The 26273-nt window shown below is 42.6% G+C and overlaps 1 pseudogene; it reads right to left on the bottom strand.

Annotated features, from left to right (window-relative positions):
- Positions 1–476: 476 nt before the first annotated feature.
- LOC111975874 (ephrin type-B receptor 1-like) overlaps positions 477–26273 on the bottom strand; it is a 189648-nt pseudogene continuing 163851 nt past the window's right edge.

Below are 26273 nucleotides of genomic sequence, written 5' to 3'. Positions count from 1 at the left end.
GACAAGAAATATGCCAAGTTTGAAATCCTGCCTCGGTTCGTGATACATTAAAACCGGCATTCCATATACAGCAAGATTACTCTGATCTGTGGGTCTGTGGGTCCCTACACTCTCATTCCATCCCTCTTAAAATCCCATGTCAAATGTGTGATATGAAACTTCAAATAATGTGGTTTTCTTATTGCATTTGGCCATTGTTTATTACCCTATGTTGGATACTGAAGCGTAAAGTCRTTTCAGGACCTCTATCGCTCCCACACACTTGATGCTGAGGGTGTCAGCATCAGCAATACTTCACAAAGGGGTTTATTGAAACATAAAAGGCAAAAGTTGTATTCTAACTTCGCAATGTAATGTTTTTTCAAGGGCATGTTAACACAGGCTTGTATTTTCAACTGCATTCACGCTGTTCATTTGTTCTCCACAACATACAATATCTCACGCAGACTGACAACCTTCCAGGGGAATACATGGACTGGCTTGATTGATTTGTCTTTATTGAGTGCATTTAATACAATATTTCTTCTCAGAAAGTTACAACTACAAACTCTGACATACTCAGCACAATAAACAAATTTGTAACTGTACAATGACACCCCCAAACAAATGAAAAGATCCCTCCTGGTTGTGTCAAGTCTTATTTACAGTAGGTTGGATGAGTGTGTTCGTTCTCATGCTGCTATGTTGTGGCTTTCCAGTCTCAGTCCAGAGACATGGCTGGAGAAAAGAGCCACCAGTGAGATGTCTTTGAAAATGGAAAGGGGCCGTTTCACAATGGCGTACTCTGAAAATGTAGGGAAAATCTGTGTCTTGATCCAAGCAATCTACTTTTTTTGACGAGCTGGAAATATCCCATTCCTCAAAATGTAGATAAATACTGATTTTGAAAACAGACAAACCCCCCCAAAAAAATCTGAGAAAAATTTCTCAAAACACTCCAAAAACAGCAATATCCTGGGAGACAAGTTTGTTTAAGTGGCAGGAGTATAGGAGAGCAAGGGAGTGAAAGTTCGAGTTAGGGTTTGGGCTAGGAGGCTTCTTATCTGCTGGGGGATTACTTAAAGTGGCACAATTACAAGGGGAGGTGAAGTCAATGTGACAATTAAACAGTCTAGAAAGTCAGCAATACCACCATAAAGTATGTCCACTTGAATAAGGAATGCGTCCACTTAGGAATAGGAATCTCTAAGTTTGCCTCAATGAGTCTGGGAGTGTCTGCATTTGCTGTTGGACCTTGACTTTTAATGAGACTGTCTGAATTACAGAAAGGCACTTCAAATGCAGAACACAGATAAGAGACCTCACAATGTCAAGACTACTTTCACATTCAGTGCAAGTTCTCCAAACTTCTCCCAGCTTTCATCTTCAAAATAACAACACTTTTTCCAATTCCACCAGTCTATTACCCGAATCAGTGGAGTGAAGCTGAACACTAACGTCCAACAGCTACCAAATTACTATTATAAAAAGGAAAACTTGAATAAGGACAGCAACTTTTTATGTGTCCCCACAGAATGAACAGATGTCTAATTTAGAAAGACTTAAAATTACATAATGACACTTTCTTCTTCAAAGTCTCTGCTTGAATGCAGGTGATACAATACTCTCAGTATTATGTTATCCATTAGGTACTGTTGAGACAAATTTGGCGAAAGTGTTTTTGTAACACTTAACCTGATGGGCCCTGACATACAGTACAGTCTGCTCTGCTCAGTAATAACTCTTTGTTGCCACCAATAACTAACTGTGAGGGGTTACCATGACACTGCTGAAGACAGCTCCTACTGTGATAGTAGTTAGAGAGACAATGATTTGTAATGGAGATGGCAGTTACTCTGTACATAGCTTCACATGCAATCTAAGGCCTGCTGAGCAAATATGCACACAAATGAACAGTAGACACTTTTCAAAAGGTATTATGTTAGAAGGCTCCCACTTGTTACCCTGTAATCCGTCATATTTGAGTTGGGTAATGAATTTGATGCTTCAGTTCCAGCGTCTAGGTCCCCAGAAGAACACAGCCACCCACTTCAAGCTATTAACCTGCACTGTTCCAACAGCCCCCATCATCACCACACATCATTATGAGCTGATCGCAAATAGATGATGTCTATCATTAGTAGATATCAACGTAATTAAAAAAGGAGAGGAAGTACCAGGCAATGAAATGTCAGAATTTGATAGGAGAATGACCGGTCTGTAACGATCAGGATTCCCCCAGGCGTTTTGAACCTCATTCCTGCCACTTAATGGCTTGGCGTGGGAGGAAGTCACCTGTGTTAATTAAAAGGTAGCTTTGCAAAGTCCATCCCTATTACTTATATTCCCACTCTCTCTRTCATAATAACAACAACCTTCACTGACTTACAACATGCTTTTGACACAATTCTTTAACGCGCCTCGAGTGGCCCAGAATAAACACAGCATGGTCAACCCAACATGTCAAGCTGGGAAAGATGKTCTGTTGTCATATTTGAAAAGGAACTGGAAATGGTAGGTAACGTTCTAGGGTAGTAGTGTGGTGAAAGCACAAAGCACTTGAGACTGTCAATACAACTTTCAGATTTCATATAACCTTCACTGTCCCTGTAACATTTTTTCTTACCCTGGGTATTCGATGCACAACACTAGACACTTACTGACTCTTGCAGTTGTATGGGTTCAATGTCAATCTGGTCTCTGAAAGCCTAAAACATTACAAAGAGATATCTTATATGTATATATAAACAGTGTATCCTTTATACAGAATCAGTCATGTCGGTCTTTACCCCATGGATCTGCCTCCTATTGGGAAGAACTTCCAAGTGCCTCCATAGAAAATAACCCTTTATGACTACAACAATCCTAAACTATTCAGGTGAAACTAGCTGTTATTGCAAAAAATGCAAGCATAAAATTAATATCCATATAGTATTTACAAATCATCTTCAATATGAAGATTCATTTAAATAAGAAGTCAATTTACTTGTTTTGATTTTAATAACTTTTTTGTATCTTTTTTCAAATTTGGGTGACACCGTTTGATGCTGTTCTTTGGATAAGTCATCCCATTGATCCTCACATACAGTAGCACAGGTTTTTTATATTTTATTTTTAGCACTTCAAGACCATCTGTCACGGCAAGCAAACAAACGCCCTTGCATTTCCACTTGCTCTATTCTTCAGCAAAAAAYAAGCCAACTTGATAGACTGCCGTGATTGAACCAGTGAAGTTGTTCTGAGGCAGAATCTTCTCTTATATCCCTTTGTACCTTCAGTAGACTAGAGGGCAGGTATCTTTCCCTCTRGTCTTGAGAAAGTGTGTGTTGGGGGCGTGAATGTTGTTGTTAGATCAAGGCTAGTGTCTCCACCCTGGTGTATTCTTTAGGGTCATCAGGAGTTCTACTATGGGTTCCATGGTGGTGGTGGTGGCACCCCTGTAGTCAGGCCATGGAGTTGGGGGACTGGGCCATCTGGTCCCTCATAGACTGGACACTGCTCAGGATCTTCTTCTGATGGCCGGCCAGGGTCACTCCTATCCTCAACAGGTCTCTGACAAACAGGACGAACAGTGTCAACAACAAGGTTGAGAGATGGAGGTGTTCACAGTACAGTACCTCATGTCTGTGTGTTTTCTCTTGGATAGAATTATTGGGCTATGGATATTCTCATTGTCTATGTATTAGTACACGCAGAAACAATCACACCATGCACAAAGACAATGGTACAATATTTTGTCTGCTTGAGGCAGAGCAGAAATACCAACATGTAGGGATGGTTTCCAGCGCAGTAAACAATGTGCCAGATACACTCCCTGCTAGAGATTAGCACAATATATTTTTACTGTTCCCATTCATATGGTAATACACTGTTCTATTTACAATGGTAAGCCCAGAATGAACACAATTGGTTGAGGACTGCTGGGAATTGTTGCTGACTTGTACAGTAGCAGTCAAATGGACAACAACAACCTCAAGGCCATCTATTTGATCAGTCTGAACAACCAGCAGGTTTACATTTATTGTTATGTGTCTTGTCATGGAGCCAGAACTAAGCGATTTCTCCTTAATGAGCCAGCTGCAAAGTCAAAATGTACTGTATTGTAAAAATTCAGGAAAACAAAAATGTCCTTTTTGGTCTGAATTGAAAATTAGGGTTAGGCATTAGGGTTAGCAGTGTGGCTAGGGTTAGGGTTAAAATCAAATGTTATGACTTTGTGGCTGTGCCAGCTAATGACCACTCTGCAGAGCTGCCTCCAGAACAAGATTCATGACAAAAAATGCTAACCTGCAAACAACCAAAGGAAAGCCAATCATTTGTCCTACTTTAAATAATTTGTATTCGTGCCACTATCAAACCAAAGTGATTAGTAAGACCTTGGCGACGTAGACCTATCCAGAGCTCTGAATGCCTGGTGGATTTGAAGCATGACAGTCCTGAGCTCCTATGGACATTTACTGAAGGGATTATTCCTGTGTCTGAGCCAGGAGCATGATTCCCATTATTCTGAGACAGCTTTTTGAAGGTGGATGTGTGACTGCAATGGCCTGTGTGGCTGGTTGGCTGTCTCAGTGAACCTGATTGAAAATTCATTCCAGCCTGCCCCATTACGCTACATCTAGAAGAGTGCAAATCTAATTATAGGGGGATAATACTTCTGAGACCTTCTGTAATCTGTGACAAATGAGTGTGTTGCGTGCGCCGTTTGCGTGTGTGTGCAGGCAGGTGTATGTATTCCAAGACTGCTAGTGTAACACTTCTCAAAAAAGTACTATTGGGAACCATCTACCTGATCAAGGGCTGATCAAATATTCTATTGCTACAGTGGATAGTGATTGGAGGGTTTTACTGTTTGGTGACTCCTCATAAGATGGGGAAACTAGGTGGGATATGACGACGTCAGGACTTACTCAGAGGTGATCTGAGCCACCAGGGGTAAGGAGGTGAAGCCGGACCCCAGAAAGGTGTCTCTGTACTGGCCCATCTTGATGGCATCTAGCCAGTCCTCCACAGAGGTGAAGGTGGTGAAGTCTGGAATGGAGCGGCCCAGCAGGGGCTGAGAAGGCCTGTGGAGAAAAAGAGAGGAGAGGGATGAAACGGTGAAGGGATGTGGTACAGGAGAGGGGAAACCTGGGACAAGTGTTTCAGTAATATGGTTTGTGTGCTATGAAGGTGCTGCACGTGTTAGGTTGAGAGTCAAACCAGTTTTTACAGACGTACACTGCAGTGATGGTGGCCACAGCTTTGAGGCTGGTAGGGTTGCGCATCATTTTGTCCAGCGTATTGACGATGTCAGGAAATTTGGGCCGGGCGTTTCTGTCTTTCTGCCAGCAGTCCAGCATCAGCTGGTGTAGTGCTGTGGGGCAGTCCATGGGAGGGGGCAGACGGTAGTCCTGCTCTATGGCATTGATCACCTGTACCAGGAGGAGAGGAGAAAGAGATGTCACATTTAAAGAGAGGAAAGGAAGGAAAAAGAGAGGGACATAGTAGACTACACTGGGAGACTGAGAATCAAAAGGACACCCTGAGAACCTAGACTACAGGAACGGACAAAGGTGTTGGTTTGACCACATTGTTTGACAGCGAAACATACATATGAAACACAAATCTAATATGGAAAATGTCCATTGTGGTTCTAAACAATGGAAGAGTTCATAACCAATTGACAAAGGTTTTTGATGTGCTATATGTTTCAAGACACCTGCAACTGAACTGCTTCCAGATTGGAGGTTTCAGAACACCATAACAGAGCAGTGGATGCCCCCTCTAATAGGATTTCATTGGCACACTTCCAATGATACCATCATATCCAATTTAAGCTTCCTTACAGCTTGTCACTGCTTGTGTAAGACCTAGCTTTGTGTTTGTGTAAACACTAGCTGTAAGGAGGGGAAAGATACACCGAATACAATGTGCAAAGTTTTGTTCAACTTCACAGAAATTTGCACTCTTTGTGACCCAGGTATCTTCACTCTACATCCAAATCTGTCAATCAAAGTTTACAGTAACATCCCATTTGATTAATCTATTTTCTCTATCCATACGATCCTCAGCAGATTTTCTCTGGTCTCTGTGTTGCAGCTGAACTTCAGGCAGAACAACGGATACCACAGCTGATAATTGCTTTCAAAAACAGGACGGTCTGAAGGGATTTTGATATATCTCCGTTCCCTGATTTCTCTTTTATCAGAGAGAGGGTGGTCTCTCCAGACAGCCGTCAATCACCACAGCATAAAAGAAGAGACAGCTTTGCTATAGAAACCGGCAGGAGCCAGCTTCCTTGTGGGGGCTTGGGCCTGATTGCTTGTAAAATAAAAAAAAGGAGAGAGTGGGAATTTAATGAACTATATACCGAGAGCTGGTCTGTGTTAAGAAATCTTCCCCCGCCCCTGACTATTCAACCTTGATTGCAGGAGAGTGGCAGGCAAGAGAGTTGCTGTCTGGGAATTCACTACGGGAGATCTCGTTAGTGTCTGAGGTAGGACTGTTGCAAATGGGAAGCAGTGCTTTCAACAATAATCTTCTTTACCTATAATCCTTCAGCATCTCTAGGTGGGTTACTCCAAGGATTTACAGAGTGCTGCACTGGTGGAGACTGCAGTGCCACTACACGGGCTCTGAATAAAAACTGCACACAACTACAGAGTCTGGCAGACAGACAGATCCACAACAATTCAGTAGTGTAATATTTGTGATGGAGATTTGAGGAGACCAGTGTTAAGTGTTAGTTTGATATAAAACGAGTATGAATATGAAATCCAGTGTCAATACAGACAAAAGCTCATTAGCAGACACCCATAATGACATCCTTAAATGAAATAATGAGCTCTGTATCATGGTATTCTCAATGTTTTTAATGCAGTCACATACAGTGCACTCAAAGTATTCACACCCCTTGACTTTTTCCACATTTTGTTGTGTTACAGCCTGAATGAAAAATGTAATAAATTGAGATTTTGTGTCACTGGCCTACACACAAAACCCCATGATGTCAAAGTGGATTTTTCTTTAAATACATTTTTACAAATTAATAAAAAATGTAAAGCTGAAATGTCCTGAGTCAGTAAGTATTCAACCACTTTGTTATAATAAGTTCAGGAGTACAAATGTGCTAAACAAGTCACATAATAAGTTGTATGGACTTACTCTATGTGCAATAATAGTGTTTAACATGATTTTTGAATGACTACCACATCTCTGTACCCCACACATACAATTATCTGTAAGTCCCTCAGTCAAGCAGTGCATTTCAATCACAAATTCAACCAAAGACCAGGGAGGTTTTCCAATGCTTCGCATAGAATATGGCAATGGAAAAAAATGCAGTTATTGAATATGCCTTTGAGCATGGTGAAGTTATTAATTACACTTTGGATAGTGTATAAATACACCCAGTCACTACAAATACACGTGTCCTTCCAAACTCAGTTTTTGGAGAAGAAGGAAACTGCTCAGGGATTTCACCATTTAAAACAATTAGAGTTTAATGGCTGTGATAGGAGAAAACTGAGGATGGATCAACAGTATTGCAGTTACTCCACCATACTAACGTAAATGACAGAGTGAAAAGAAGAAGCCTGTCTTGTTTGCAATAAGGCACTAAAGTAAAACTGCAAAAAACGTGACAAAGAAATTGACTATGTCCTGAATACAAAGCGTTATGTTTGGGGCAAATCCAAAAACACATCACTGAGTACTACTCTTCATATTTTCAAGCACGGTGGTGGCTGCATCATGTTATGGGTATGCTTGTCATCGGCAAGGACAGTTTTTTTTTTTTTACATAAAAAGAAACGGACTAAAGCTAAGTAGGGGCAAAATCCTAGAGGAAAACCTGTTTCAGTCTGCTTTGAAACAGACACTGTGTTACGGCTCTCGTTTGTAGAAGGAAGAGTGGACCAAGGCGCAGCATGGTAGGCGTACATCGTCTTTTTATTGATGACCCCAAAACAAAATAACAAAGACAAAAAAAAGAAAGCGCACAGTTCTGTAAGGCTAAGAAACTATACAGAAAACAAGATCCCACAAAACCCAAAAGGAAAAGGACAACTTATATATGATCCCCAATCAGAGACAACGATAGACAGCTGTCTCTGATTTGGAACCACACATGGCCAAAAACAAAGAAATAGAAAACATAGACTTTCCCACCCGAGTCACACCCTGACCTAACCAAACATAGAGAATAATAAGGATCTCTAAGGTCAGGGCGTGACACACTGGGAGACAAATTCACCTTTCAGCAGGACAATAACCAAAAACACAAGGCCAAATATACACTGGAGTTGCTTACCAACATGACATTCAATGTTCCTGAGTGGCTTAGTTACAGTTTTGACTTAAATCGGCTTGGCAAGATTTTAAAATGGCTGTCAAGCAATGATCAAGAACCAACTTGACAGAGATTGAAGAATTGTTAAAAGAATAATGTGCAAAGCTATTCGAGACTTACCCAGAAAGAATAGCAGCTGTAATTACTGCACATATATTGACTCAGGGGTGTGAATACTTATGTAAATTAGATATTTTTGTATGTCATTTTCAATAAATTTGCAAAAGTGTAAAAAAACATGTTTTCACTTTGTCATTATGCGGTATTGTGTGTAGATTGCTGAGAAAAAACAAATATTTAATCAATTTTGAATTCAGGCTGTAACACAACAAAATGTGGAATATGGAAAGGGATATGAATACTTTCTGAAGGCACTGTATCTATTAATACTGCAAGGAAGTTGTATAATACTCACGTCCTGGTTGCTCATGTCCCAGTACGGTCGCTCGCCAAATGACATCACCTCCCACATGACGATGCCGTAGCTCCACACGTCGCTGGCTGAGGTGAACTTCCTGTAGGCAATGGCCTCAGGGGCTGTCCATCTCACCGGGATCTTCCCTCCCTGGGGGGAGAGACAAAGACAAGGAAGGAAGAGAGGGAAATGTTTTAGACTGTAATCTTGTGTCTCTACACTGGCTGGTTTGACATGACATTTGACAGTTTCCTGCTTTTTAAGGCCAAGGCCAAACTGTAATAGCCAAAGACGAATGGAGAACCATATCTGTGAGCTTCCTCTTACAAATACACTGAAATCACCCCACCAATCAGAGTATTTATTCAAAACCTACAATCTCCATATCAAAAACATATGCAATGGACTTATTAAAACCAAGCTATTTATATAGCATTATAAACATTATTTTGGAAAACCTTTTTTTTTTTTATCACATGCTGACTATACAGTGGGGCAAAAAAGTATTTAGTCAGCCACCAATTGTGCAAGTTCTCCCACTTAAAAAGATGAGGCCTGTAATTTTCATCATAGGTACACTTCAACTATGACAGACAAAATGAGAAAAAAAAATCCAGAAAATCACATTGTAGGATTTATAATGAATTTATTTGCAAATTATGGTGGAAAATAAGTATTTGGTCAATAACAAAAGTTTATCTCAATACTTTGTTATATACCCTTTGTTGGCAATGACAGAGGTCAAACGTTTTCTGTAAGTCTTCACAAGGTTTYCACACATTGTTGCTGTTTTTTTGGCCCATTCCTCCATGCAGATCTCCTCTAGAGCAGCGATGTTTTGGGGCTGTTGCTGGGCAACACGGACTTTCAACTCCCTCCAAAGATTTTCTATAGGGTTGAGATCTGGAGACTGGCTAGGCCACTCCAGGACCTTGAAATGCTTCTTACGAAGCCACTCCTTCGTTGCCCGGGCGGTGTGTTTGGGATCATTGTCATGCTGAAAGATCCCAGTCCACGTTTCATCTTCAATGCCCTTGCTGATGGAAGGAGGTTTTCACTCAAAATCTCACGATACATGGCCCCATTCATTCTTTCCTTTACACGGATCAGTCGTCCTGGTCCCTTTGCAGAAAAACAGCCCCAAAGCATGATGTTTCCACCCCCATGCTTCACAGTAGGTATGGTGTTCTTGGATGCAACACGACGAGTTGAGTTTTTACCAAAAAGTTATATTTTGGTTTCATCTGACCATATGACATTCTCCCAATCTTCTTCTGGATCATCCAATGCTCTCTAGAAAACTTCAGACGGGCCTGGACATGTACTGGCTTAAGCAGGGGACACGTCTGGCACTGCAGGATTTGAGTCCCTGGTGGCGTAGTGTGTTACTGATGGTAGGCTTTGTTACTTTTGGTCCCAGCTCTCTGCAGGTCATTCACTAGGTCCCCCGTGTGGTTCTTGTGATCATTTGACCCCACGGGGTGAGATCTTGCGTGGAGCCCCAGATCGAGGGAGATACATGGTCTTGTATGTCTTCCATTTCTAATAATTGCTCCCACAGTTGATTTCTTCAAACCAAGCTGCATACCTATTGGCAGATTCAGTCTTCCCAGCCTGGTGCAGGTCTACAATTTTGTTTCTGGTGTCCTTTGACAGCTCTTTGGTCTTGGCCATAGTGGAGTTTGGAGTGTGACTGTTTGAGGTTGTGGACAGGTGTCTTTTTATATGATAACAAGTTTCAAACAGGTGCCATTAATACAGGTAACGAGTGGAGGACAGAGGAGCCTCTTAAAGAAGAAGTTACAGGTCTGTGAGAGCCAGAAATGTTGCTTGTTTGTAGGTGACCAAATACTTAATTTCCACCAAAATTTGCAAATAAATTCATTAAAAATCCTACAACGTGATTTTCTGGATTAATTTTTCTCATTTTGTCTGTCATAGTTGAAGTGTACCTATGATGAAAATTACAGGCCTCTCTCATCTTTTTAAGTTGGAGAACTTGCACAATTGGTGGCTGACTAAATACTTTTTTGCCCCACTGTATTTATTTGAAAAAAATATTAGTTATGAGTGTACCAACAACACTGGCTCACCATGCAATTATTTTCATTAACATTGATGAACGATGCTCATTACATATTTCCCACCATGCATACAGGACACCCTGGGGGGATTTCTCTTACAACTCCTGGAAGAGTGTACTCTTAACAGCACCAAAAGCCCTGGACGTGTACGCTTTTGGATAAGCCTGATTCCAAAGGAACTGCAGGCTTACACATCCCTCCTCCGGATCTAGCTACATGCTCTACAGGGAACATATTTATGAGTGTGTGCTGTTAGAGAAGCACATTGGGCTGATGGTGGATCCCATCTATTGGAGACAGTTGAATTAAAGACCTCTGTAAGCTGGACTGAAAGTCATGAAGCTCAAGTCCTATTCTGATTGTTCTGGGCAGAGAGTCTTGGGGTTGAAAAGCCTGTGCTGTGAATTCACAGGACTGAGAGAAAACCCCTGATAAGTGTTAAGCAGGGAAACCTCCAGCAGTAATATTCACATGCCATCAACAGCTAAATGGACCTGATGCTTACAAGTCAGTTGTTGATTCAAGAATAACATATGTATTACTAAGGATCTATTTTAGAAAGAAGGTTTTTGATGTGGAAGTGTATTCAGTGTGACAACATGAGAAAGTAACCATTGTTCAGAAGCATGCCTTGAATCAGACTCTCAGTTCTTGTGCATTTCATTTACAGCGCTTTGAGACACTTTCCCTCTGTGTGTTCTTTGACTCCTGGAGGCAAGCTCAGATGTCTCTTCCACAACAGAAGAAAGGAATGCTACAGCATCAAAAATACTACAAATCCCAGTATTTCCTGCTGAATGTACTATGCTTCAATGGTTAGCTCGTTTGAGGCCGCATTGCAGATCCCCTATAATTAACGCTATGGGGGAGGCAGCCAAACCGCAGGTTTTTAATAAAGCAAATTGTTGAAATGCAGAGGAAAACAAAAGGCTTGGCTCACTGTATATTTATAATGAATAGAGTCGACTTTCTCTCTCTACCCAATAAAAACTGCGAGAAGAGAGAATTCCCTCAGGGAAACAAGGAAATTATGAAACTTAAAAGTGTTGACAGTATTACAGTAAGGTCTATAGTCAACAAAGCGTCAGAGCTCCAGACACTGTGTGATGTCTAGTGTAAGGAGTGGAGAAGGCATAATGAATGAAGAGAGATAGTGTAAGGAGTGGAGAAGGCATAATGAATGAAGAGAGATAGTGTAAGGAGTGGAGAAGGCATAATGAATGAAGAGAGATAGTGTAGGGAGTGGAGAAGGCATAATGAATGAAGAGAGATAGTGTAGGGAGTGGAGAAGGCATAATGAATGAAGAGAGATAGTGTAGGGAGTGGAGAAAGGCATAAGGAATAGAGAGAGATAGTGTAGGGGGTGGTGAAAGGCATAATGAATGAAGAGAGATAGTGTAGGGAGTGGAGAAAGGCATAAGGAATAGAGAGAGATAGTGTAGGGAGTGGTGAAAGGCATAAGGAATGGAGAGAGACAGTGTGAGTGGAAAAAGGCATACTGAATGGAAAGAGATAGGAGCCTTTATTAATTTTACAGTACAACTACTGATATCATTAAAAGCTGCTGTGTTTTGGTACTGCGTGTTGATTACACCATGACTGTTACTTAAATGAATGACAAGAATTACATGTAATAATTTATTGAAGTATTTGAAATGGATGTCTTCTTTTTGAGAGGTATGCTAACCTACATACAACACATACCAAAACAACCGCTCTCCTGTATCTCTCCATAGCACAAATACAGGTAACCCTCTCTCCTGTATCTCTCCCTAGCACAAACACAGGGAAACCTTTCTCCTGTATCTCTCCCTAGCACAAACACAGGCAAACCTTTCTCCTGTATCTCTCCCTAGCACAAACACAGGCAAACCTTTCTCCTGTATCTCTCCCTAGCCCAAACACAGGCAAACCTTTCTCCTGTATCTCTCCCTAGCACAAACACAGGCAACCCTCTCTCCCTCTGTTTCCTTTCCTCTCCCTCCCTCTCATGCACGCACGCACGCACACACACACACACACACACACACACACACAATCTTCATGTAGTATGCATTTACACACATATAACGTAAGCTCATAAATCTGCCACAGCAAATCATAAATAGTAATGTGAAGCCTAACCAGATTACTTTGTTTTTCCAATCTTCAAGGATAAATTAGACTATTAATRYGGCAGAGGGGTGATGAWAAATGCATTTCATGCCAGCCGGCATAATTTGGTTTATGATCCCATTGGGTGAAGAGAATGGCACTTATTCTGTAAAAAAATACAACTCCAGGGGTATCGAGGGCTGGCTTTTCCCATCTCACATTCTTGTTTTTATAGTACAGTTAAACCCAAATCAATATGGCCCTACTCCAGATATGTATCATTGGGACATTTCAGCAAAGCAGGCTTTTCCCCTCCRTCTCCAGTGACTGTCATCCCTTTTTAAAGCCAAGTGGGTTTCACACTGTCAAAACCATGAGGATATTTATCTACATTGGAGGAAGCAGGGAAACCCTGCATTAATGGCAATTTAGAGAGCAGTACAAGTTATATTGATATTTTCTGGAAAAACAGTTTGTGGAAACACACTAGGTAGATACGCATTGATACAGTACAAACAGGAATAGGAACTAATTATCACGTATACCTCCCTGACATAAAGCATTCCCATGGTTACAGCATTACTAATGCTCTAACTTATTTAAATATTGACAAACTTACTCTATATTTGTGTCAATATTGAGCTGTTGAAGTCACATACTGCACAAGGGACAAGGAGCTTGGCTTAGATAGAGTTCATTTAACGTATCATCTTTGACCTATGAAGGACTGGACATAAATTATTAGATGAGAAAATGTAAATGGTGAGCTACCCACTGTGCAGTTCTGGTGCTCTTTGATAGCTTGTTCTGTACAGCTTTGGGCCTCTACATTCTTCTGTCTCAACTCTCTCACTCCCCATGATGTGTGTGACATTTACAAAGGCCTAAAAGTCACTGCACACACTCACACTACAAATCTCCCCTACAAAGGTGAGTAAAAGAGCCCCTCATGGCCAAAGCCATCATATCAGGTTTGTTATAATATGAGTATAATATGTGATATAAACAATTAGCAATTAGATTGTATGTATGCCTCGTGCAATTCCTCAGTGAAATCGAACATGCTTTTCAATTAGTAATCTTACTGCCAATGGGTTGCAGTCAGCAACTTAAAGACTGTGGTTGGAAGTAGGAGAAATGCTTTACCTCTGCAATAGCTGTTTGTTTGTTTTTATCAGGTGCGGTTAAGAAATAACCTTTTCACCTCAAAAAGCCCTTTCAGAGCCAACCAACAGAACATTGGCTGGAGAACTGGAATTAAAAGGGCAAGCAAACAGAAAGAAATCAATTATGTTGTTTAGCAGTGCAGTCTGAGGTGCTCAGGGCAGAGCTCGTTAGGTGAAAAGGGTGACCCCAGCCCAGATAGCTCTGTTTCCCATTTCAAACAGCAGTGGAGCAGCTCAGCTCTGTAATGGAAACAGCTAGCCTGTTGGCCAGGTTCGTTTCTCATGTTGAGTTGGGATATGATGAGAAACTGAAGCATTGGCGCTACCCCTGCCATATTTGTCACATCAAACCCATCTTATAGGAGAGAGAGCTCATTTACAGTGGTTGTTCCTTTAAAAGTTGCAGCGTACTGCAGCACAGCTTGCATGGTGCAGCAGAATTCAATGGCACATTATTTAAGTGTCAGCCATAGTAACCATTAAAGCTAGTTAGTGCTAGTTTGACCACCAGAGAGCATCTATGAGAAGCATTTGATAGCCTTCAATAGTGGCTGTACTAGAGAATTTAAAACCCTTTTTTTTGTAAGAACATAGTCTATGGGACTAATTTTAAGACATTTTGATTAATATTATGGTGTTTCTATTCCAAGAAAAACAGAAAACCCTCAGGGTTTCCGTTAGGATGGAACGGAAAATATGGCGCTGTACAACGTGACGATCGRGAGTAGGCTACAGTACTAAGAGCTTAACATTTCCACACCCTCATTGTATAATTGTAGTCTAACCAATACCCAAATGGAGATTTAGTGAAAATAAAAATCTCATTGATTTATCAAGACCAGTCCCCATGCTTGTCTCAGAGCAGCGCGAAACGGTGCTAAAATAGTGATCACAGCAGGTAGGCTATTGCTTCAAATCCTATTGCTTCTAACTTCAATATGCTCTTTAAATAAATAAGACCTACACCATTTTTAACAGCACATTAATCAACACTAGTGAGACTCATGTCGCCTACGGTAGGCCTACAGTATATCGGATTTGTATTTTTTTTATGACGTGACCGACAATAATTACATATGGGTCTCCCGGGGGCAGAGAGAGTTATCGAACCTACATCTGTAGCAAYGCATTTYGCACTGCGATGCAGTCTCTTAGACAGCTGCGCCAATCAGGAGGGCTATTATAATACTCTACATGGTGTCCAGGTCAGGATAACCAAAACATTTCTTTATTAAAGACTATCAGAAAGAATGTTGGTACTTATTTATTTTGATCCAAAGCCATGAATGACTGAGTCACTCAGCTTTATGTAGGTGCCGGGCTATATGACTGTGCCGTCAACTTGATAATACTGTATATAACGATATTTTGGAGGTTATTTTGTTATCAAAAAAACGAAAGGGAGCGATTGTAATCTGAATAAAGGCCAAAATAATATTTATGTTTTTAGAGGGAGAGAAACGCTGAGCCAATTGAGCGCCGCCCTATGGGACTCCCAATCAAGTTTTTTTGTCACGTGCACCGAATACAGTGAAATGCTTACTTACAGGCTCTAACAAACAGTGAAACTTTGAAGTAAAAAAATAGGTATTAGGTGAGCAATAGATAAGTAAAGAAATAAAAACAACAGTAAAAAGACAGTAAGAAATAACAGTAGCGAGACTATATACATTAGCGAGGCTATAACAATAGCGAGGCTATATACAGGCACCGGTTAGTCGGGCTAATTGAGGTAGTATGTACATGTAGGTATGGTTAAAGTGACTATGCATATATGATAAACAGAGAGTAGCAGTAGCGTAAAAGAGGGGTTGGCGGGTGGTGGGTGGCGGTACACAATGCAGATAGTCCGAGTAGCCAATGTGCGGGGGCATCGGTTAGTCAGGCTAACTGAGGTAGTATGTACATGTAGGTACGGTTAAAGTGACTATAAATATATGATAAACAGAGAGTAGCAGCAGTGTAAAAGAGGGGTTTGGGGTTGAGGGGACACACAACGCAAATAGTCTGGGTAGCCATTTGATTACCTGTTCAGGAGTCATATGGCCAGGGGGTAAAAGCTGTTGAGAAGCCTTTTGGTCCTAGACTTGGCGCTCCGGTACTGCTTGCCATGCGGTAGTAGAGAGAACAGTCTATGACTGGGGTGGCTGGGGTCTTTGACAATTTTTAGGGCCTTCCTCTTCCTCTGACACCGCCTGGTGTAGAGGTCCTGGATGGCAAGCAGCTTAGCCCCAGTGATGTACTGGGCCGTACGCACTAACCTGTAGTGCCTTGCAGTCGGAGGCCAAACAGTTGCCGTACCAGGCAGTGATGCAACCAGTCAGGATGCTCTCAATGTTGCAGCTGTAGAACCTTTTGAGGATCTGAGGACCCATGCCAAATCTTTTTAGTTTCCTGAGGGGGAATAGGCTTTGTTGTGCCCTCTTCACGACTGTCTTGGTGTGTTTGGACCATTCTAGTTTGTTGGTGATGTGGACACCAAGGAACTTGAAGCTCTCAACCTGCTCCACTACAGCCCCGTCGATGAGAATGGGGACGTGCTCGGTCCTCCTTTTCCTGTAGTGCACAATCATCTCCTTAGTCTTGGTTAAATTGAGCGATAGGTTGTTATTCTGGCATCACCCGGCCAGGTCTCTGACCTCCTCCCTATAGGCTGTCTCGTCGTTATCGGTGATCAGGCCTACCACTGTTGTGTCGTCTGCAAACTTAATGATGGTGTTGGAGTCGTGCCTGGCCAAGCAGTCGTGGGTGAGCAGGGAGTACAGGAAGGGACTGAGCATATACCCCTGGGATACTCCAGTGTTGAGGATCAGCGTGGCAGATGTGTTGCTACCTACCCTCACCACCCTGGGGGCGGCCGTCTGGAAGTCCAGGATCCAGTTGCAGAGGGAGGTGTTTAGTCCCAGGATACTTAGCTTAGTGATGAGCTTTGAGGGTACTATGGTGTTGAACGCTGAGCTGTAGTCAATGAATAGCATTCTCACGTAGGTGTTCCTTTTGTCCAGGTGGGAAAGGGCAGTGTGGAGTGCAATAGAGATTGCATGATCTTTGGATCTGTTTGGGTGGTATGCAAATTGGAGTGGGTCTAGGGTTTCTGGGATAATGGTGTTGAGGTGAGCAATCACGGTTGGATGTGATACGTAATAATAATACGTTTTGTTGTATTATTTGTTTTGTCTTTTCTGGTGGATTAAACTGAAATTGCAACCAATCACGGTCAGTTGTGATACAGTCAACCCAACTAAGAAATACATTTGACGATAGAATTCTCCCCCTACCCTCCTAGGCAAGTCTATTGTCCAGCTACCTGCTAATAGCCATTATGGCGCTATACAACGTGACCGTGTGTGTTTGAAGGAGTATTTTCCAGTAAGCAACAATTTGTTTACCTTCATTATGAATTTTGTTCCAATATTTATTTAATTTAGTGATATTTATTCCCATAGTAACTCATTATGGATCCATAACTAAATAAACATCTGTATTTTGAAAGAGTATTTTTATCATTATTTTATTATTGAAGCATAAAGATGCTGATGAAGAAATACAGTAGTGTACAGTATATGTTTATCCTGTCACGGCCGTCTGTTGAAGAAGGTGTGGACCAAAGCGCAGCGTGGTAAGTGTTCATGTTTTTTATTAAAACTGRACACTGAGACAAAATCACCAAAAATAGAACAACACGAAAACAGTTCTGTCTGGTGCAGACACAAAACAGAAAACATTGAAAAATGAACATAGAATGCCCACCCAAATCACACCCTGACCAAACCAAAATAGAGACATAAAAAGCTCTCTGCGGTCAGGGCGTGACATATCCAACATTTTGCGGTTGCATGAGGTCGCCCACACGCAGCTTTATGTAGGTGCCGAGGCTATATGACTGTGCCATCAACTTGATTATTTAGCAGACATCACTTGCTTATATTCAGTCAACACATACATACACTGCCGTTCAAAGGTTTTGGGTCACTTAGAAATGTTCTTGTTTTTGAAAGAAAAGCATATTTTTTGTTCATTAAAATAACATCAAATTGATAAAAAAAACAGTGTAGACATTGTCAATGTTGTAAATTACTATTGTAGCTGGAAACGGCAGATTTTTTATGCAATATCTACATAGGCGTACAGAGGCCCATTGTCAGCAACCATCACTCCTGTGTTCCAATGGCACGTTGTGTTAGCTAATCCAAGTTTATAATTTTAAAAGGCTAATTGATCATTAGAAAACCCTTTTGCAATTATGTCAGCACAGCTGAAAACTGTTGTACTGATTAAAGAAGCAATAAAACTGCCCTTCTTTAGACTAGTTGAGAATCTGGAGCATCAGCATTTGTGGGTTCGATTATAGGCTCAAAATGGCTAGAAACAAAGAACTTTCTTATGAAACTTGTCAGTCTATTCTTATTCTGAAAAATGAAGGCTATTCCATGTGAGAAATTGCCAAGAAACTGAAGATACGGTACAAAGCTGTGTACTACTCCCTTCACAGAACAGCTCAAACTGGCTCTAACCAGAATAGAAAGAGGAGTGGGAGGCCCGGTGCACAACTGAGCAAGAGGACAAATACATTAGAGTGTCTAGTTTGAGAAACAGACGCCTCACAAGTCCTCAACTGGCAGCTTCATTAAATAGTACCCACAAAACACCAGTCTCAACGTCAACGGTGAAGAGGCGACTCCGGGATGTTCCTCTGTCCAGCAGAGTCTGTGTTCTTTTGCACGTCTTAATTTTTATTGGCCAGTCTGAGATATGGCTTTTTCTTTGCAACTCTGCCTAGAAGGCCAGCATCCCGGAGTCGCCTCCTCACCGTTGATGTTGAGACTGGTGTTTTGTGGGTACTATTTAATGAAGCTGCCAGTTGAGGCTCCATTATTAGTGGAATGCCCCTTAAAGTGTTGCTCTGTGCTACCCAGTGGGGCAAGGTGGGGGTCCACCTCCTCCTCCTCCCTTCCCCATGGGCTAGGTTTGTCTTCTCTACGGCCCATCCCGTGCCCCCTGCCTTTGTGCCTTGAACCTCGCGCGCCCACTATTTCACTGGATACAGCTGGAGAACTGCAAGGAAATCCCATTGTGCGCCACTCGGGAGCCATGACCAATATGACCAATATATATTGTCCTGCTAATAACAGGGTTAATAATATCTGTGAGAATATCCAAGGGGCTTTTATATAATTCTAAATGAATAATAATAATGTGGTTTCTTGAATATGGGGTGAAACATTAATTTRTAAATAAAGCCAGTTTGTTATTTAGAATTATTTGTTTATGTTTTTAGAGGGAGAGAAACCAAAAACCTACAGTCAACTCATGGGTTTCCCCAGTCGAGGCCAGCACAGGTATTGAACCAGCATCTGTAGCAACACAGCTTACACAGCGATGCAGTGTCTTAGACCGCTGCACTACTCAAGCTCTGTACAACATGACTGGTCGGGAGTAGGCTACAGTACTACAGTAAGAGCAAAATAATCTTAACATTTCCACACCCTAATTGTAGTCTAAGTTTCTCTTAGAAGTGTAACAACAGTTTTAGTAAGTAATACTGAAGTCGTGCACAATTATCAGTTTCTATTTAGGTTTATGTCCCCCATTCATTGTCAGTTAGAGACACGGTAGCGCCTTGGGACCCAAAAGCATAATCAGTGCTCTAACTCCCCCTTGTGCTGGTTTGGAGCAATGAAGTGGTAACGCAGGGTACCGTACTAAACCACAAATTACCTCTAAGTCCCGCAGCATAATCACAAAACATTTTGTGGAGCAACCACTGTAAATAGACAGAGCTGGTTATACTTCATCCCACTATATACCTCCATTTCCTGCCATTTTGAAAGCATTAGACAGATGGAGATTCGAGGGTGTATGGGTCAATCAGACTACTACGTCATCAAGATCTTAATGTCGAGATGCCCTAACCTCACGCTAGTAAACCTGCGGCAAATAAGAGTGGAGCAAAGAGAGTGGAGCAGGGAAGTGGGGCAGACCAGGAGTGGCTAAGACTGTCTTAATAAGCAGGCAGCAAACAAAGCATGGCCATAGCCCCCCAGCTTCTCCAGCCCCCCTCAGCCATCCACCCAGAACCACAGGGTCAGCATCTGGGCCAACCATGACAGGACCAATACACACTGCCTCTCCGACATACTCACCCACATCCACACAGTCAGGCACACTCTCACTTACTGTATACCCTCAAACATCCAGACACCAATGGTTTCTTCAGGAGATGATGATTCTAGCGGAGGAAATACGAAGTGGGAAATCTACAATATAGAGTATAACTTAAGAGCTTATCATCAAACCCAAATGAAATCCAACTACTCTCTGAGGTAGGACAGTGTAACCTAGCAGAGATCTTAGATGATACTTGCAGGGTTGTCTACTACAATGCTCTTGCAAGAACCAATCAATAATTTGCTATAATCTATGACTGTGTGAGAGAGTGTCTTTGCATGGGCAGACATGTACACTCATCTCAGACATGGGTTGTTATTCCATTCACAATGCCAATGTTTAGTGTTCCACATTGTGTGGTAATACTGTCCATTTTGCTAACGGGAAAGAGAAAAATGTACTGTTTCCTTTCAAAATGTTGATGTTCTGATTAGAGCTGTTGTGGAGGCTTCCCTATGGGAAACTCATTATAAAGTTATGCCTCCTGCACACAGCCAGACAGACACACAGAATTGTGAAAATGTTTTTTTCTATTGAATTTCAGTTTTAACCAAAGAATTGTGAGAACAGTCAGAACTCATCAAGATTGCAATTCATCAACTTGTGCATTTTGCTGCAGTAGTGCAATACAGCATACTGTAGTTATAGCAAGTTATACTCATACATACTGTAGACTTTGTTATAAGATATGATTCTGGTGAAAGAAGAGTGACATTTGACATAGTATAATCCTTATTCACCACAGACACAAATAWAAAACCATGGTCAACTATTGAATCCCCCAACTCTCGACAGACAGGGTACTCACCAGGGAGCTAGTATAGGTGGGGTCTGATGTGTCATCCTGCAGGTAACGGGACAGGCCGAAGTCGGACACCTTGCAGACCAGGTTGCTGTTGACCAAGATGTTGCGGGCGGCCAGGTCTCTGTGGACGTAGTTCATCTCTGCCAGGTACTTCATGCCTGCGGCGATGCCACGCATCATCCCCACTAGCTGGATCACTGTGAACTGCCCGTCGTTTTGCTGCAGTGCAGGGGCCAGGGGACAGAGGAAATTATGTCACTTTAGAGGTAATAACATAGTAAAGATTCTTGGGAAAATAATACTCCCACTATGTATCTAGAATGTCCTTGTGTTGGAGATGCAAAGGTAAAGTTTCAAAAATTGGTGGAGCAGTTTCTTTGTGCAAATAAATCTTATTAGKTACACCACCCCGTTCATGAAAATGKTTCTCTCCTACAGACAGTGAGCCACGTGGCCTGCTATATAAAGCAGGCAGACAGGCATAGAGGCATTCAGTTACTGTTAGATTGAACATTAGAATGGGCAAATAGTGTGATCTAAGCAACTTTGAGCGTGGTATGGGCTTTTCACGCATGACAGTGGGCTTTTCAGGCACGACAGTGGGCTTTTCATGCACAACAGTATCTAAAGTTTATAGAGAATGGTGCAACAAACAAAAAAGTCAACGGCAGTCCTGTGGGCAAAAACAACTCGTTGGTGAGAGGTCGAAGGAGAACTGCAAGAATCGTGGAAGCTAACAGGCGAGCCACAAACAGAATGGCGTCTCGGAAGTCACAACTCGTTGGTCCTTGTCACGGATGGGGTATTGCAGCAGAAAACCACACAGGGTTCCACTCCTATCAGATAAAAAGAAAAAGAAGCAGCTCCAGTGGGCACGCAATCACGAATACAGGTTAATTGAGGAGTGGAAAAACATCGCCTGGTCTTGAGAATCCCGGTTCCTGTTGCATCATACTGATGGCAGAGTCAGGATTTGGCGAAAGCAGTCCATGGCCTGATCCTGCCTGGTGTCAACAGTTAAGGCCAGTGGCGGTGGTGTAATGCTGTGGCGAATGTTTTCCATGAACACGTTAGGTCCCTTGATACCAATTGAGCAATGTTTCCATGCCCCAAAGAATTCAGGCTGTTCTGGTGGCAAAGGGGGGTCCGACGCGTTAGTAGACGGGTGTACCTAATAAACGGAAAAATAAGTGTATATACAAACACATACAGTACTAGTCAAAACTGTTGACACACCTACTCATTCCAGTGTTTTTCTTTATTTTTACTATTTTCTACATTGTGGAGTGTACGGCTTAAAGTGGTCCTATGGACAGATACTCCAATCTCCCCTGTTGAGCTTTGCAGCTCCTTCAATGGTATCTTTGGTCTCTTTGTTGCCTCTTTGTAGTCTGGCTTTTTTATGGCAGTTTTGGAGCAGTGGCTTCTTCCTTGCTCATCGGCCTTTCAGGTTATGTCCATATAGGACTCATTTTACTGTGGATATAGATACTTTTGGACCGGTTTCCTCCAGCATCTTCACAAGGTCCTTTGCGGTTGTTCTGCGATTGATTTGATCTTTTCGCACCAAAGTACGTTAACCTCCAGGACACAGAACACGTCTCCTTCCTGAGCAGTATGATGGCTGCGTGGTCCCATGGTGTTATTACTTGCGTACTATTGTTTGTACAGATGAACGTGGTACCTTCAGGCGTTTGGAAATTGCTCCCAAGGATGAACCAGACTTGTTGTCTGCCATTTTTTTTCTGAGGTCTTGCCTGATTTCTTTTGATTTTCCCATGATGTCAAGCGAAGAGACACTGAGTTTGAAAGTCGGCCTTGAAATACATCCACAGGTACACCTCCAATTGACTCAAATTATGTCAATTAGCCTATCAGAAGCTTCTAAAGCCATGACATCATTTTCTGGAATTTTCCAGGCTGTTTAAAGGCACAGTCAACTTAGCGTATGTAAACTTCTGACACACTGGAATTGTGATACAGTGAATTATAAGTGAAATAAGTGCCAAATTATAAGTGAAATAAGTGCCAAGTGTTCCTCATATGATAACAGTAAAAAATTGTAAATTATTGTCAGCTCGTGCTTACAAGGTGTGCATCTTAACGCAATGGCATCACGTAGAGCATGTCCATGTCACATAAACAACAAAAGCATTGCTGATGTATTTTTTTGCTTGAGATTTTGGGTCCCCTCTCTCAGTGGTGACATTTTGTGCTGATAATCATCCCGTAGCATTGTAACCAGTATGTTCTATMCAAATGGTGCCATCCCTTCCTCTCTCCTGTCTCACCATTTCATTTGGTGGTGGCATGGGCACCTGCTCAGTGCGCACCGTTCTGGCTTTTTTGTGCTTTGCCTTAGGAGGTGTAGGTTCTGGCTGAAGCTCAGAATCAGAAGAATAATCATCAGAGATTATTCATTTCTTCCCCACTGTCTGAGATGTTTTCATTCAGATTTTGTAGCAACGCTGACACAGAATGTGCATCCATTTGTCTTAGTCTTCTTGCCATTGTAAATTACGCACACACTCCAAGTAGGCCAGAGTAGACTGCTTGGATTCCATAGACTGATATATTTAACCTTTGTATTATCAACTGGAGTATAAAACAAAGCAAGTCAGTTAAGAACAAATRTTTATTTACAATGACATATTACCAGGGAACAGTGGGTTAACTGCCTTGTTCGGGGGCAGAAGGACAGATTTTTACCTTGTCAGCTCGGGGTTTCAATCCAGCAACCATTCGGTTACTGGCCCAATGCTGTAACCACTAGGCTACCTGCCGTCCTAAGTATATAGGGTACATACCATTTAGAGATTATAATTAGATAAATACAATGGAATGGCCCACCTTGTTCTTCATTCACAATTGGTGATTACATAATACTGTATTCCACCTGTTGTTAGACGTGTGAAATTATTTTAGATATAGTTTAGATTCAGTTTCGAGGCAATTATCGAGTGCTTATCAAACTTGGGCACGGCACCTTAGGGGTGATTATCAACTGGGCACAGTACCAGGAGAAGGAGGGATCAGTACCAGGAGAAGGAGGGGATCAGTACCAGGAGGAAGGAGGGGATCAGTACCAGGAGAAGGAGGGGATCAGTACCAGGAGAAGGAGGGGATCAGTACCAGGAGAAGGAGGGGATCAGTACCAGGAGAAGGAGGGGATCAGTACCAGAGAAGGAGGGATCAGTACCAGGAGAAGGAGGGATCAGTACCAGAGAAGGAGGGGATCAGACAGGAGAAGGAGGGATCAGTACCAGGAGAAGGAGGGGATCAGTACCAGGAGAAGGAGGGGATCAGTACCAGGAGAAAGGAGGATCAGTACCAGGAAAGGAGGGGATCAGTAACCAGGAGAAGGAGGGGATCAGTACCAGGAGAAGGAAGGGGATCAGTACCAGGAGAAGGAGGGGATCAGTACCAGGAGAAGGAGGGATCAGTACCAGGAGAAGGAGGGGATCAGTACCAGGAGAAGGAGGGATCAGTACCAGAGAAGGAGGATCAGTACCAGGAGAAGGAGGGATCAGTAAGGAGGAGGGATCAGTACCAGGAGAAGGAGGGATCAGTACCAGGAGAAGGAGGGGATCAGTACCAGGAGAAGGAGGATCATACCAGGAGAAGGAGGGGATCAGTACCAGGAGAGGAGGGGATCAGTACCAGGAGAAGGAGGGATCAGTACCAGGAGAAGGAGGATCAGTACAGGAGAAGGAGGGGATCAGTACCAGGAGGAGGAGGGGATCAGTACCAGGAGAAGAGGGGATCAGTACCAGGAGAAGGAGGGGATCAGTACCAGGAGAAGGAGGGGATCAGTACCAGGAGAAGGAGGGATCAGTACCAGAGAAGGAGGGATCAGTACCAGGAGAAGGAGGGATCAGTACCAGGAGAAGGAGGGATCGAGTACCCAGAGAAGGAGGCGGATCAGTAACCAGGAGAAGAGGGATCAGGTACCAGGAGAAGGAGGGATCAGTACCAGGAGAAGGAGGGGATCATCTACCAGGGAAGAAGGAGGGGATCAGTACCAGGAGAAGAGGGGATCCAGTAACCAGGAGAAGGAGGGATCAGTACCAGGAGAAGGAGGGGATCAGTACCAGGAGAAGGAGGGGATCAGTACCAGGAGAAGGAGGGGATCAGTACCAGGAGAAGGAGGGGATCAGGCCCTACAGTCGGGAGGAGGGTCAACCACAGAAAACAATTCAAAAAATTACATATCTCCAGTTCTGTTTGTGATATTWAGATTCTAACAATGACAGTATGTTATATAGACTTATGACTTTAAACATTGCAGAGTAATATAATGTAATTCATGAGCAGTCCAAATGACTGCTTTAGCAGTTCTAGTGTTACTGTGGCATGAGCACAACCAGTCATGATGTTTTCATCACTTCAAAAAGTAGGTTACCTTCGCACATTCATCCAAAATACCTCCAGCATCCGAACAGTAGCTGAAAATATCTTACCGGAGAAAGCAAAGCAAAACAGCACCCCTGTCTTACTAGATGTAGCCAATGTATCTGATGCGGTCTRGCCAAAAAGAGTATGACATACCATACTAATTTTGGACAGACAGCATCAGATACATGGGCTATACATACTGTGACAGAGGGGCGCTGTTTAACTCGTGCAAATGCTTTATCTGAGATCGATGGAGCTTGTCTCGGGCAAATAAATTATAAATATTTAAATATTTTATTTGCACGGGCAAGGAGCTATGGTAGGGCAGACCAGCCCCCCTAAGGCCAGCCCATAACACTGGCCAGGCGTAAAACTATTGCTGTCCCTGTAAAACTACACATTCCACTGCACCTATCCGGTGTATGTGACAATAAATAAAACATATATGTTAAGCCCCAGTGGCTCCATGTCTTTAATCTTTCTCACTCTGCTTCCTTATCCCCAGCTTGGCTGTTTATTAGTGGCCCCTACCAAGGTGGATAACCCCCTCCCATGAGTCACGGCAGGTCTGACCCTCCGGTGTGGCCTCAGTGGGCATCTCCAACACTCAGAGCGGGGTGCTCATTCAACTGTGGCTCCCTGCGCCAGCAACATGGGCATGCCATAAGAAAAACAACCCAGAAATCGATGGCTACGGGAGTCAAGTGCGGTGGCTCGGAAGAGGGGCCTGGTGAGGGAGCGGACATCAAAGGGGTGTTCAAAGCCCCGCTTCAAACGAGCCCAGGATCAAAGAGAGGAGGAAACAGGTTGAGGGGATTAGAAAACTAGGCCACGT

Source organism: Salvelinus sp. IW2-2015, linkage group LG16 (genome assembly GCF_002910315.2).
Source record: "Salvelinus sp. IW2-2015 linkage group LG16, ASM291031v2, whole genome shotgun sequence".
Classification (NCBI taxonomy): Eukaryota; Metazoa; Chordata; class Actinopteri; order Salmoniformes; family Salmonidae; genus Salvelinus; species Salvelinus sp. IW2-2015.
The sequence above is the reverse complement of the archived record's forward strand: the minus strand, read 5'-3'. Positions and strand labels throughout refer to the sequence as shown.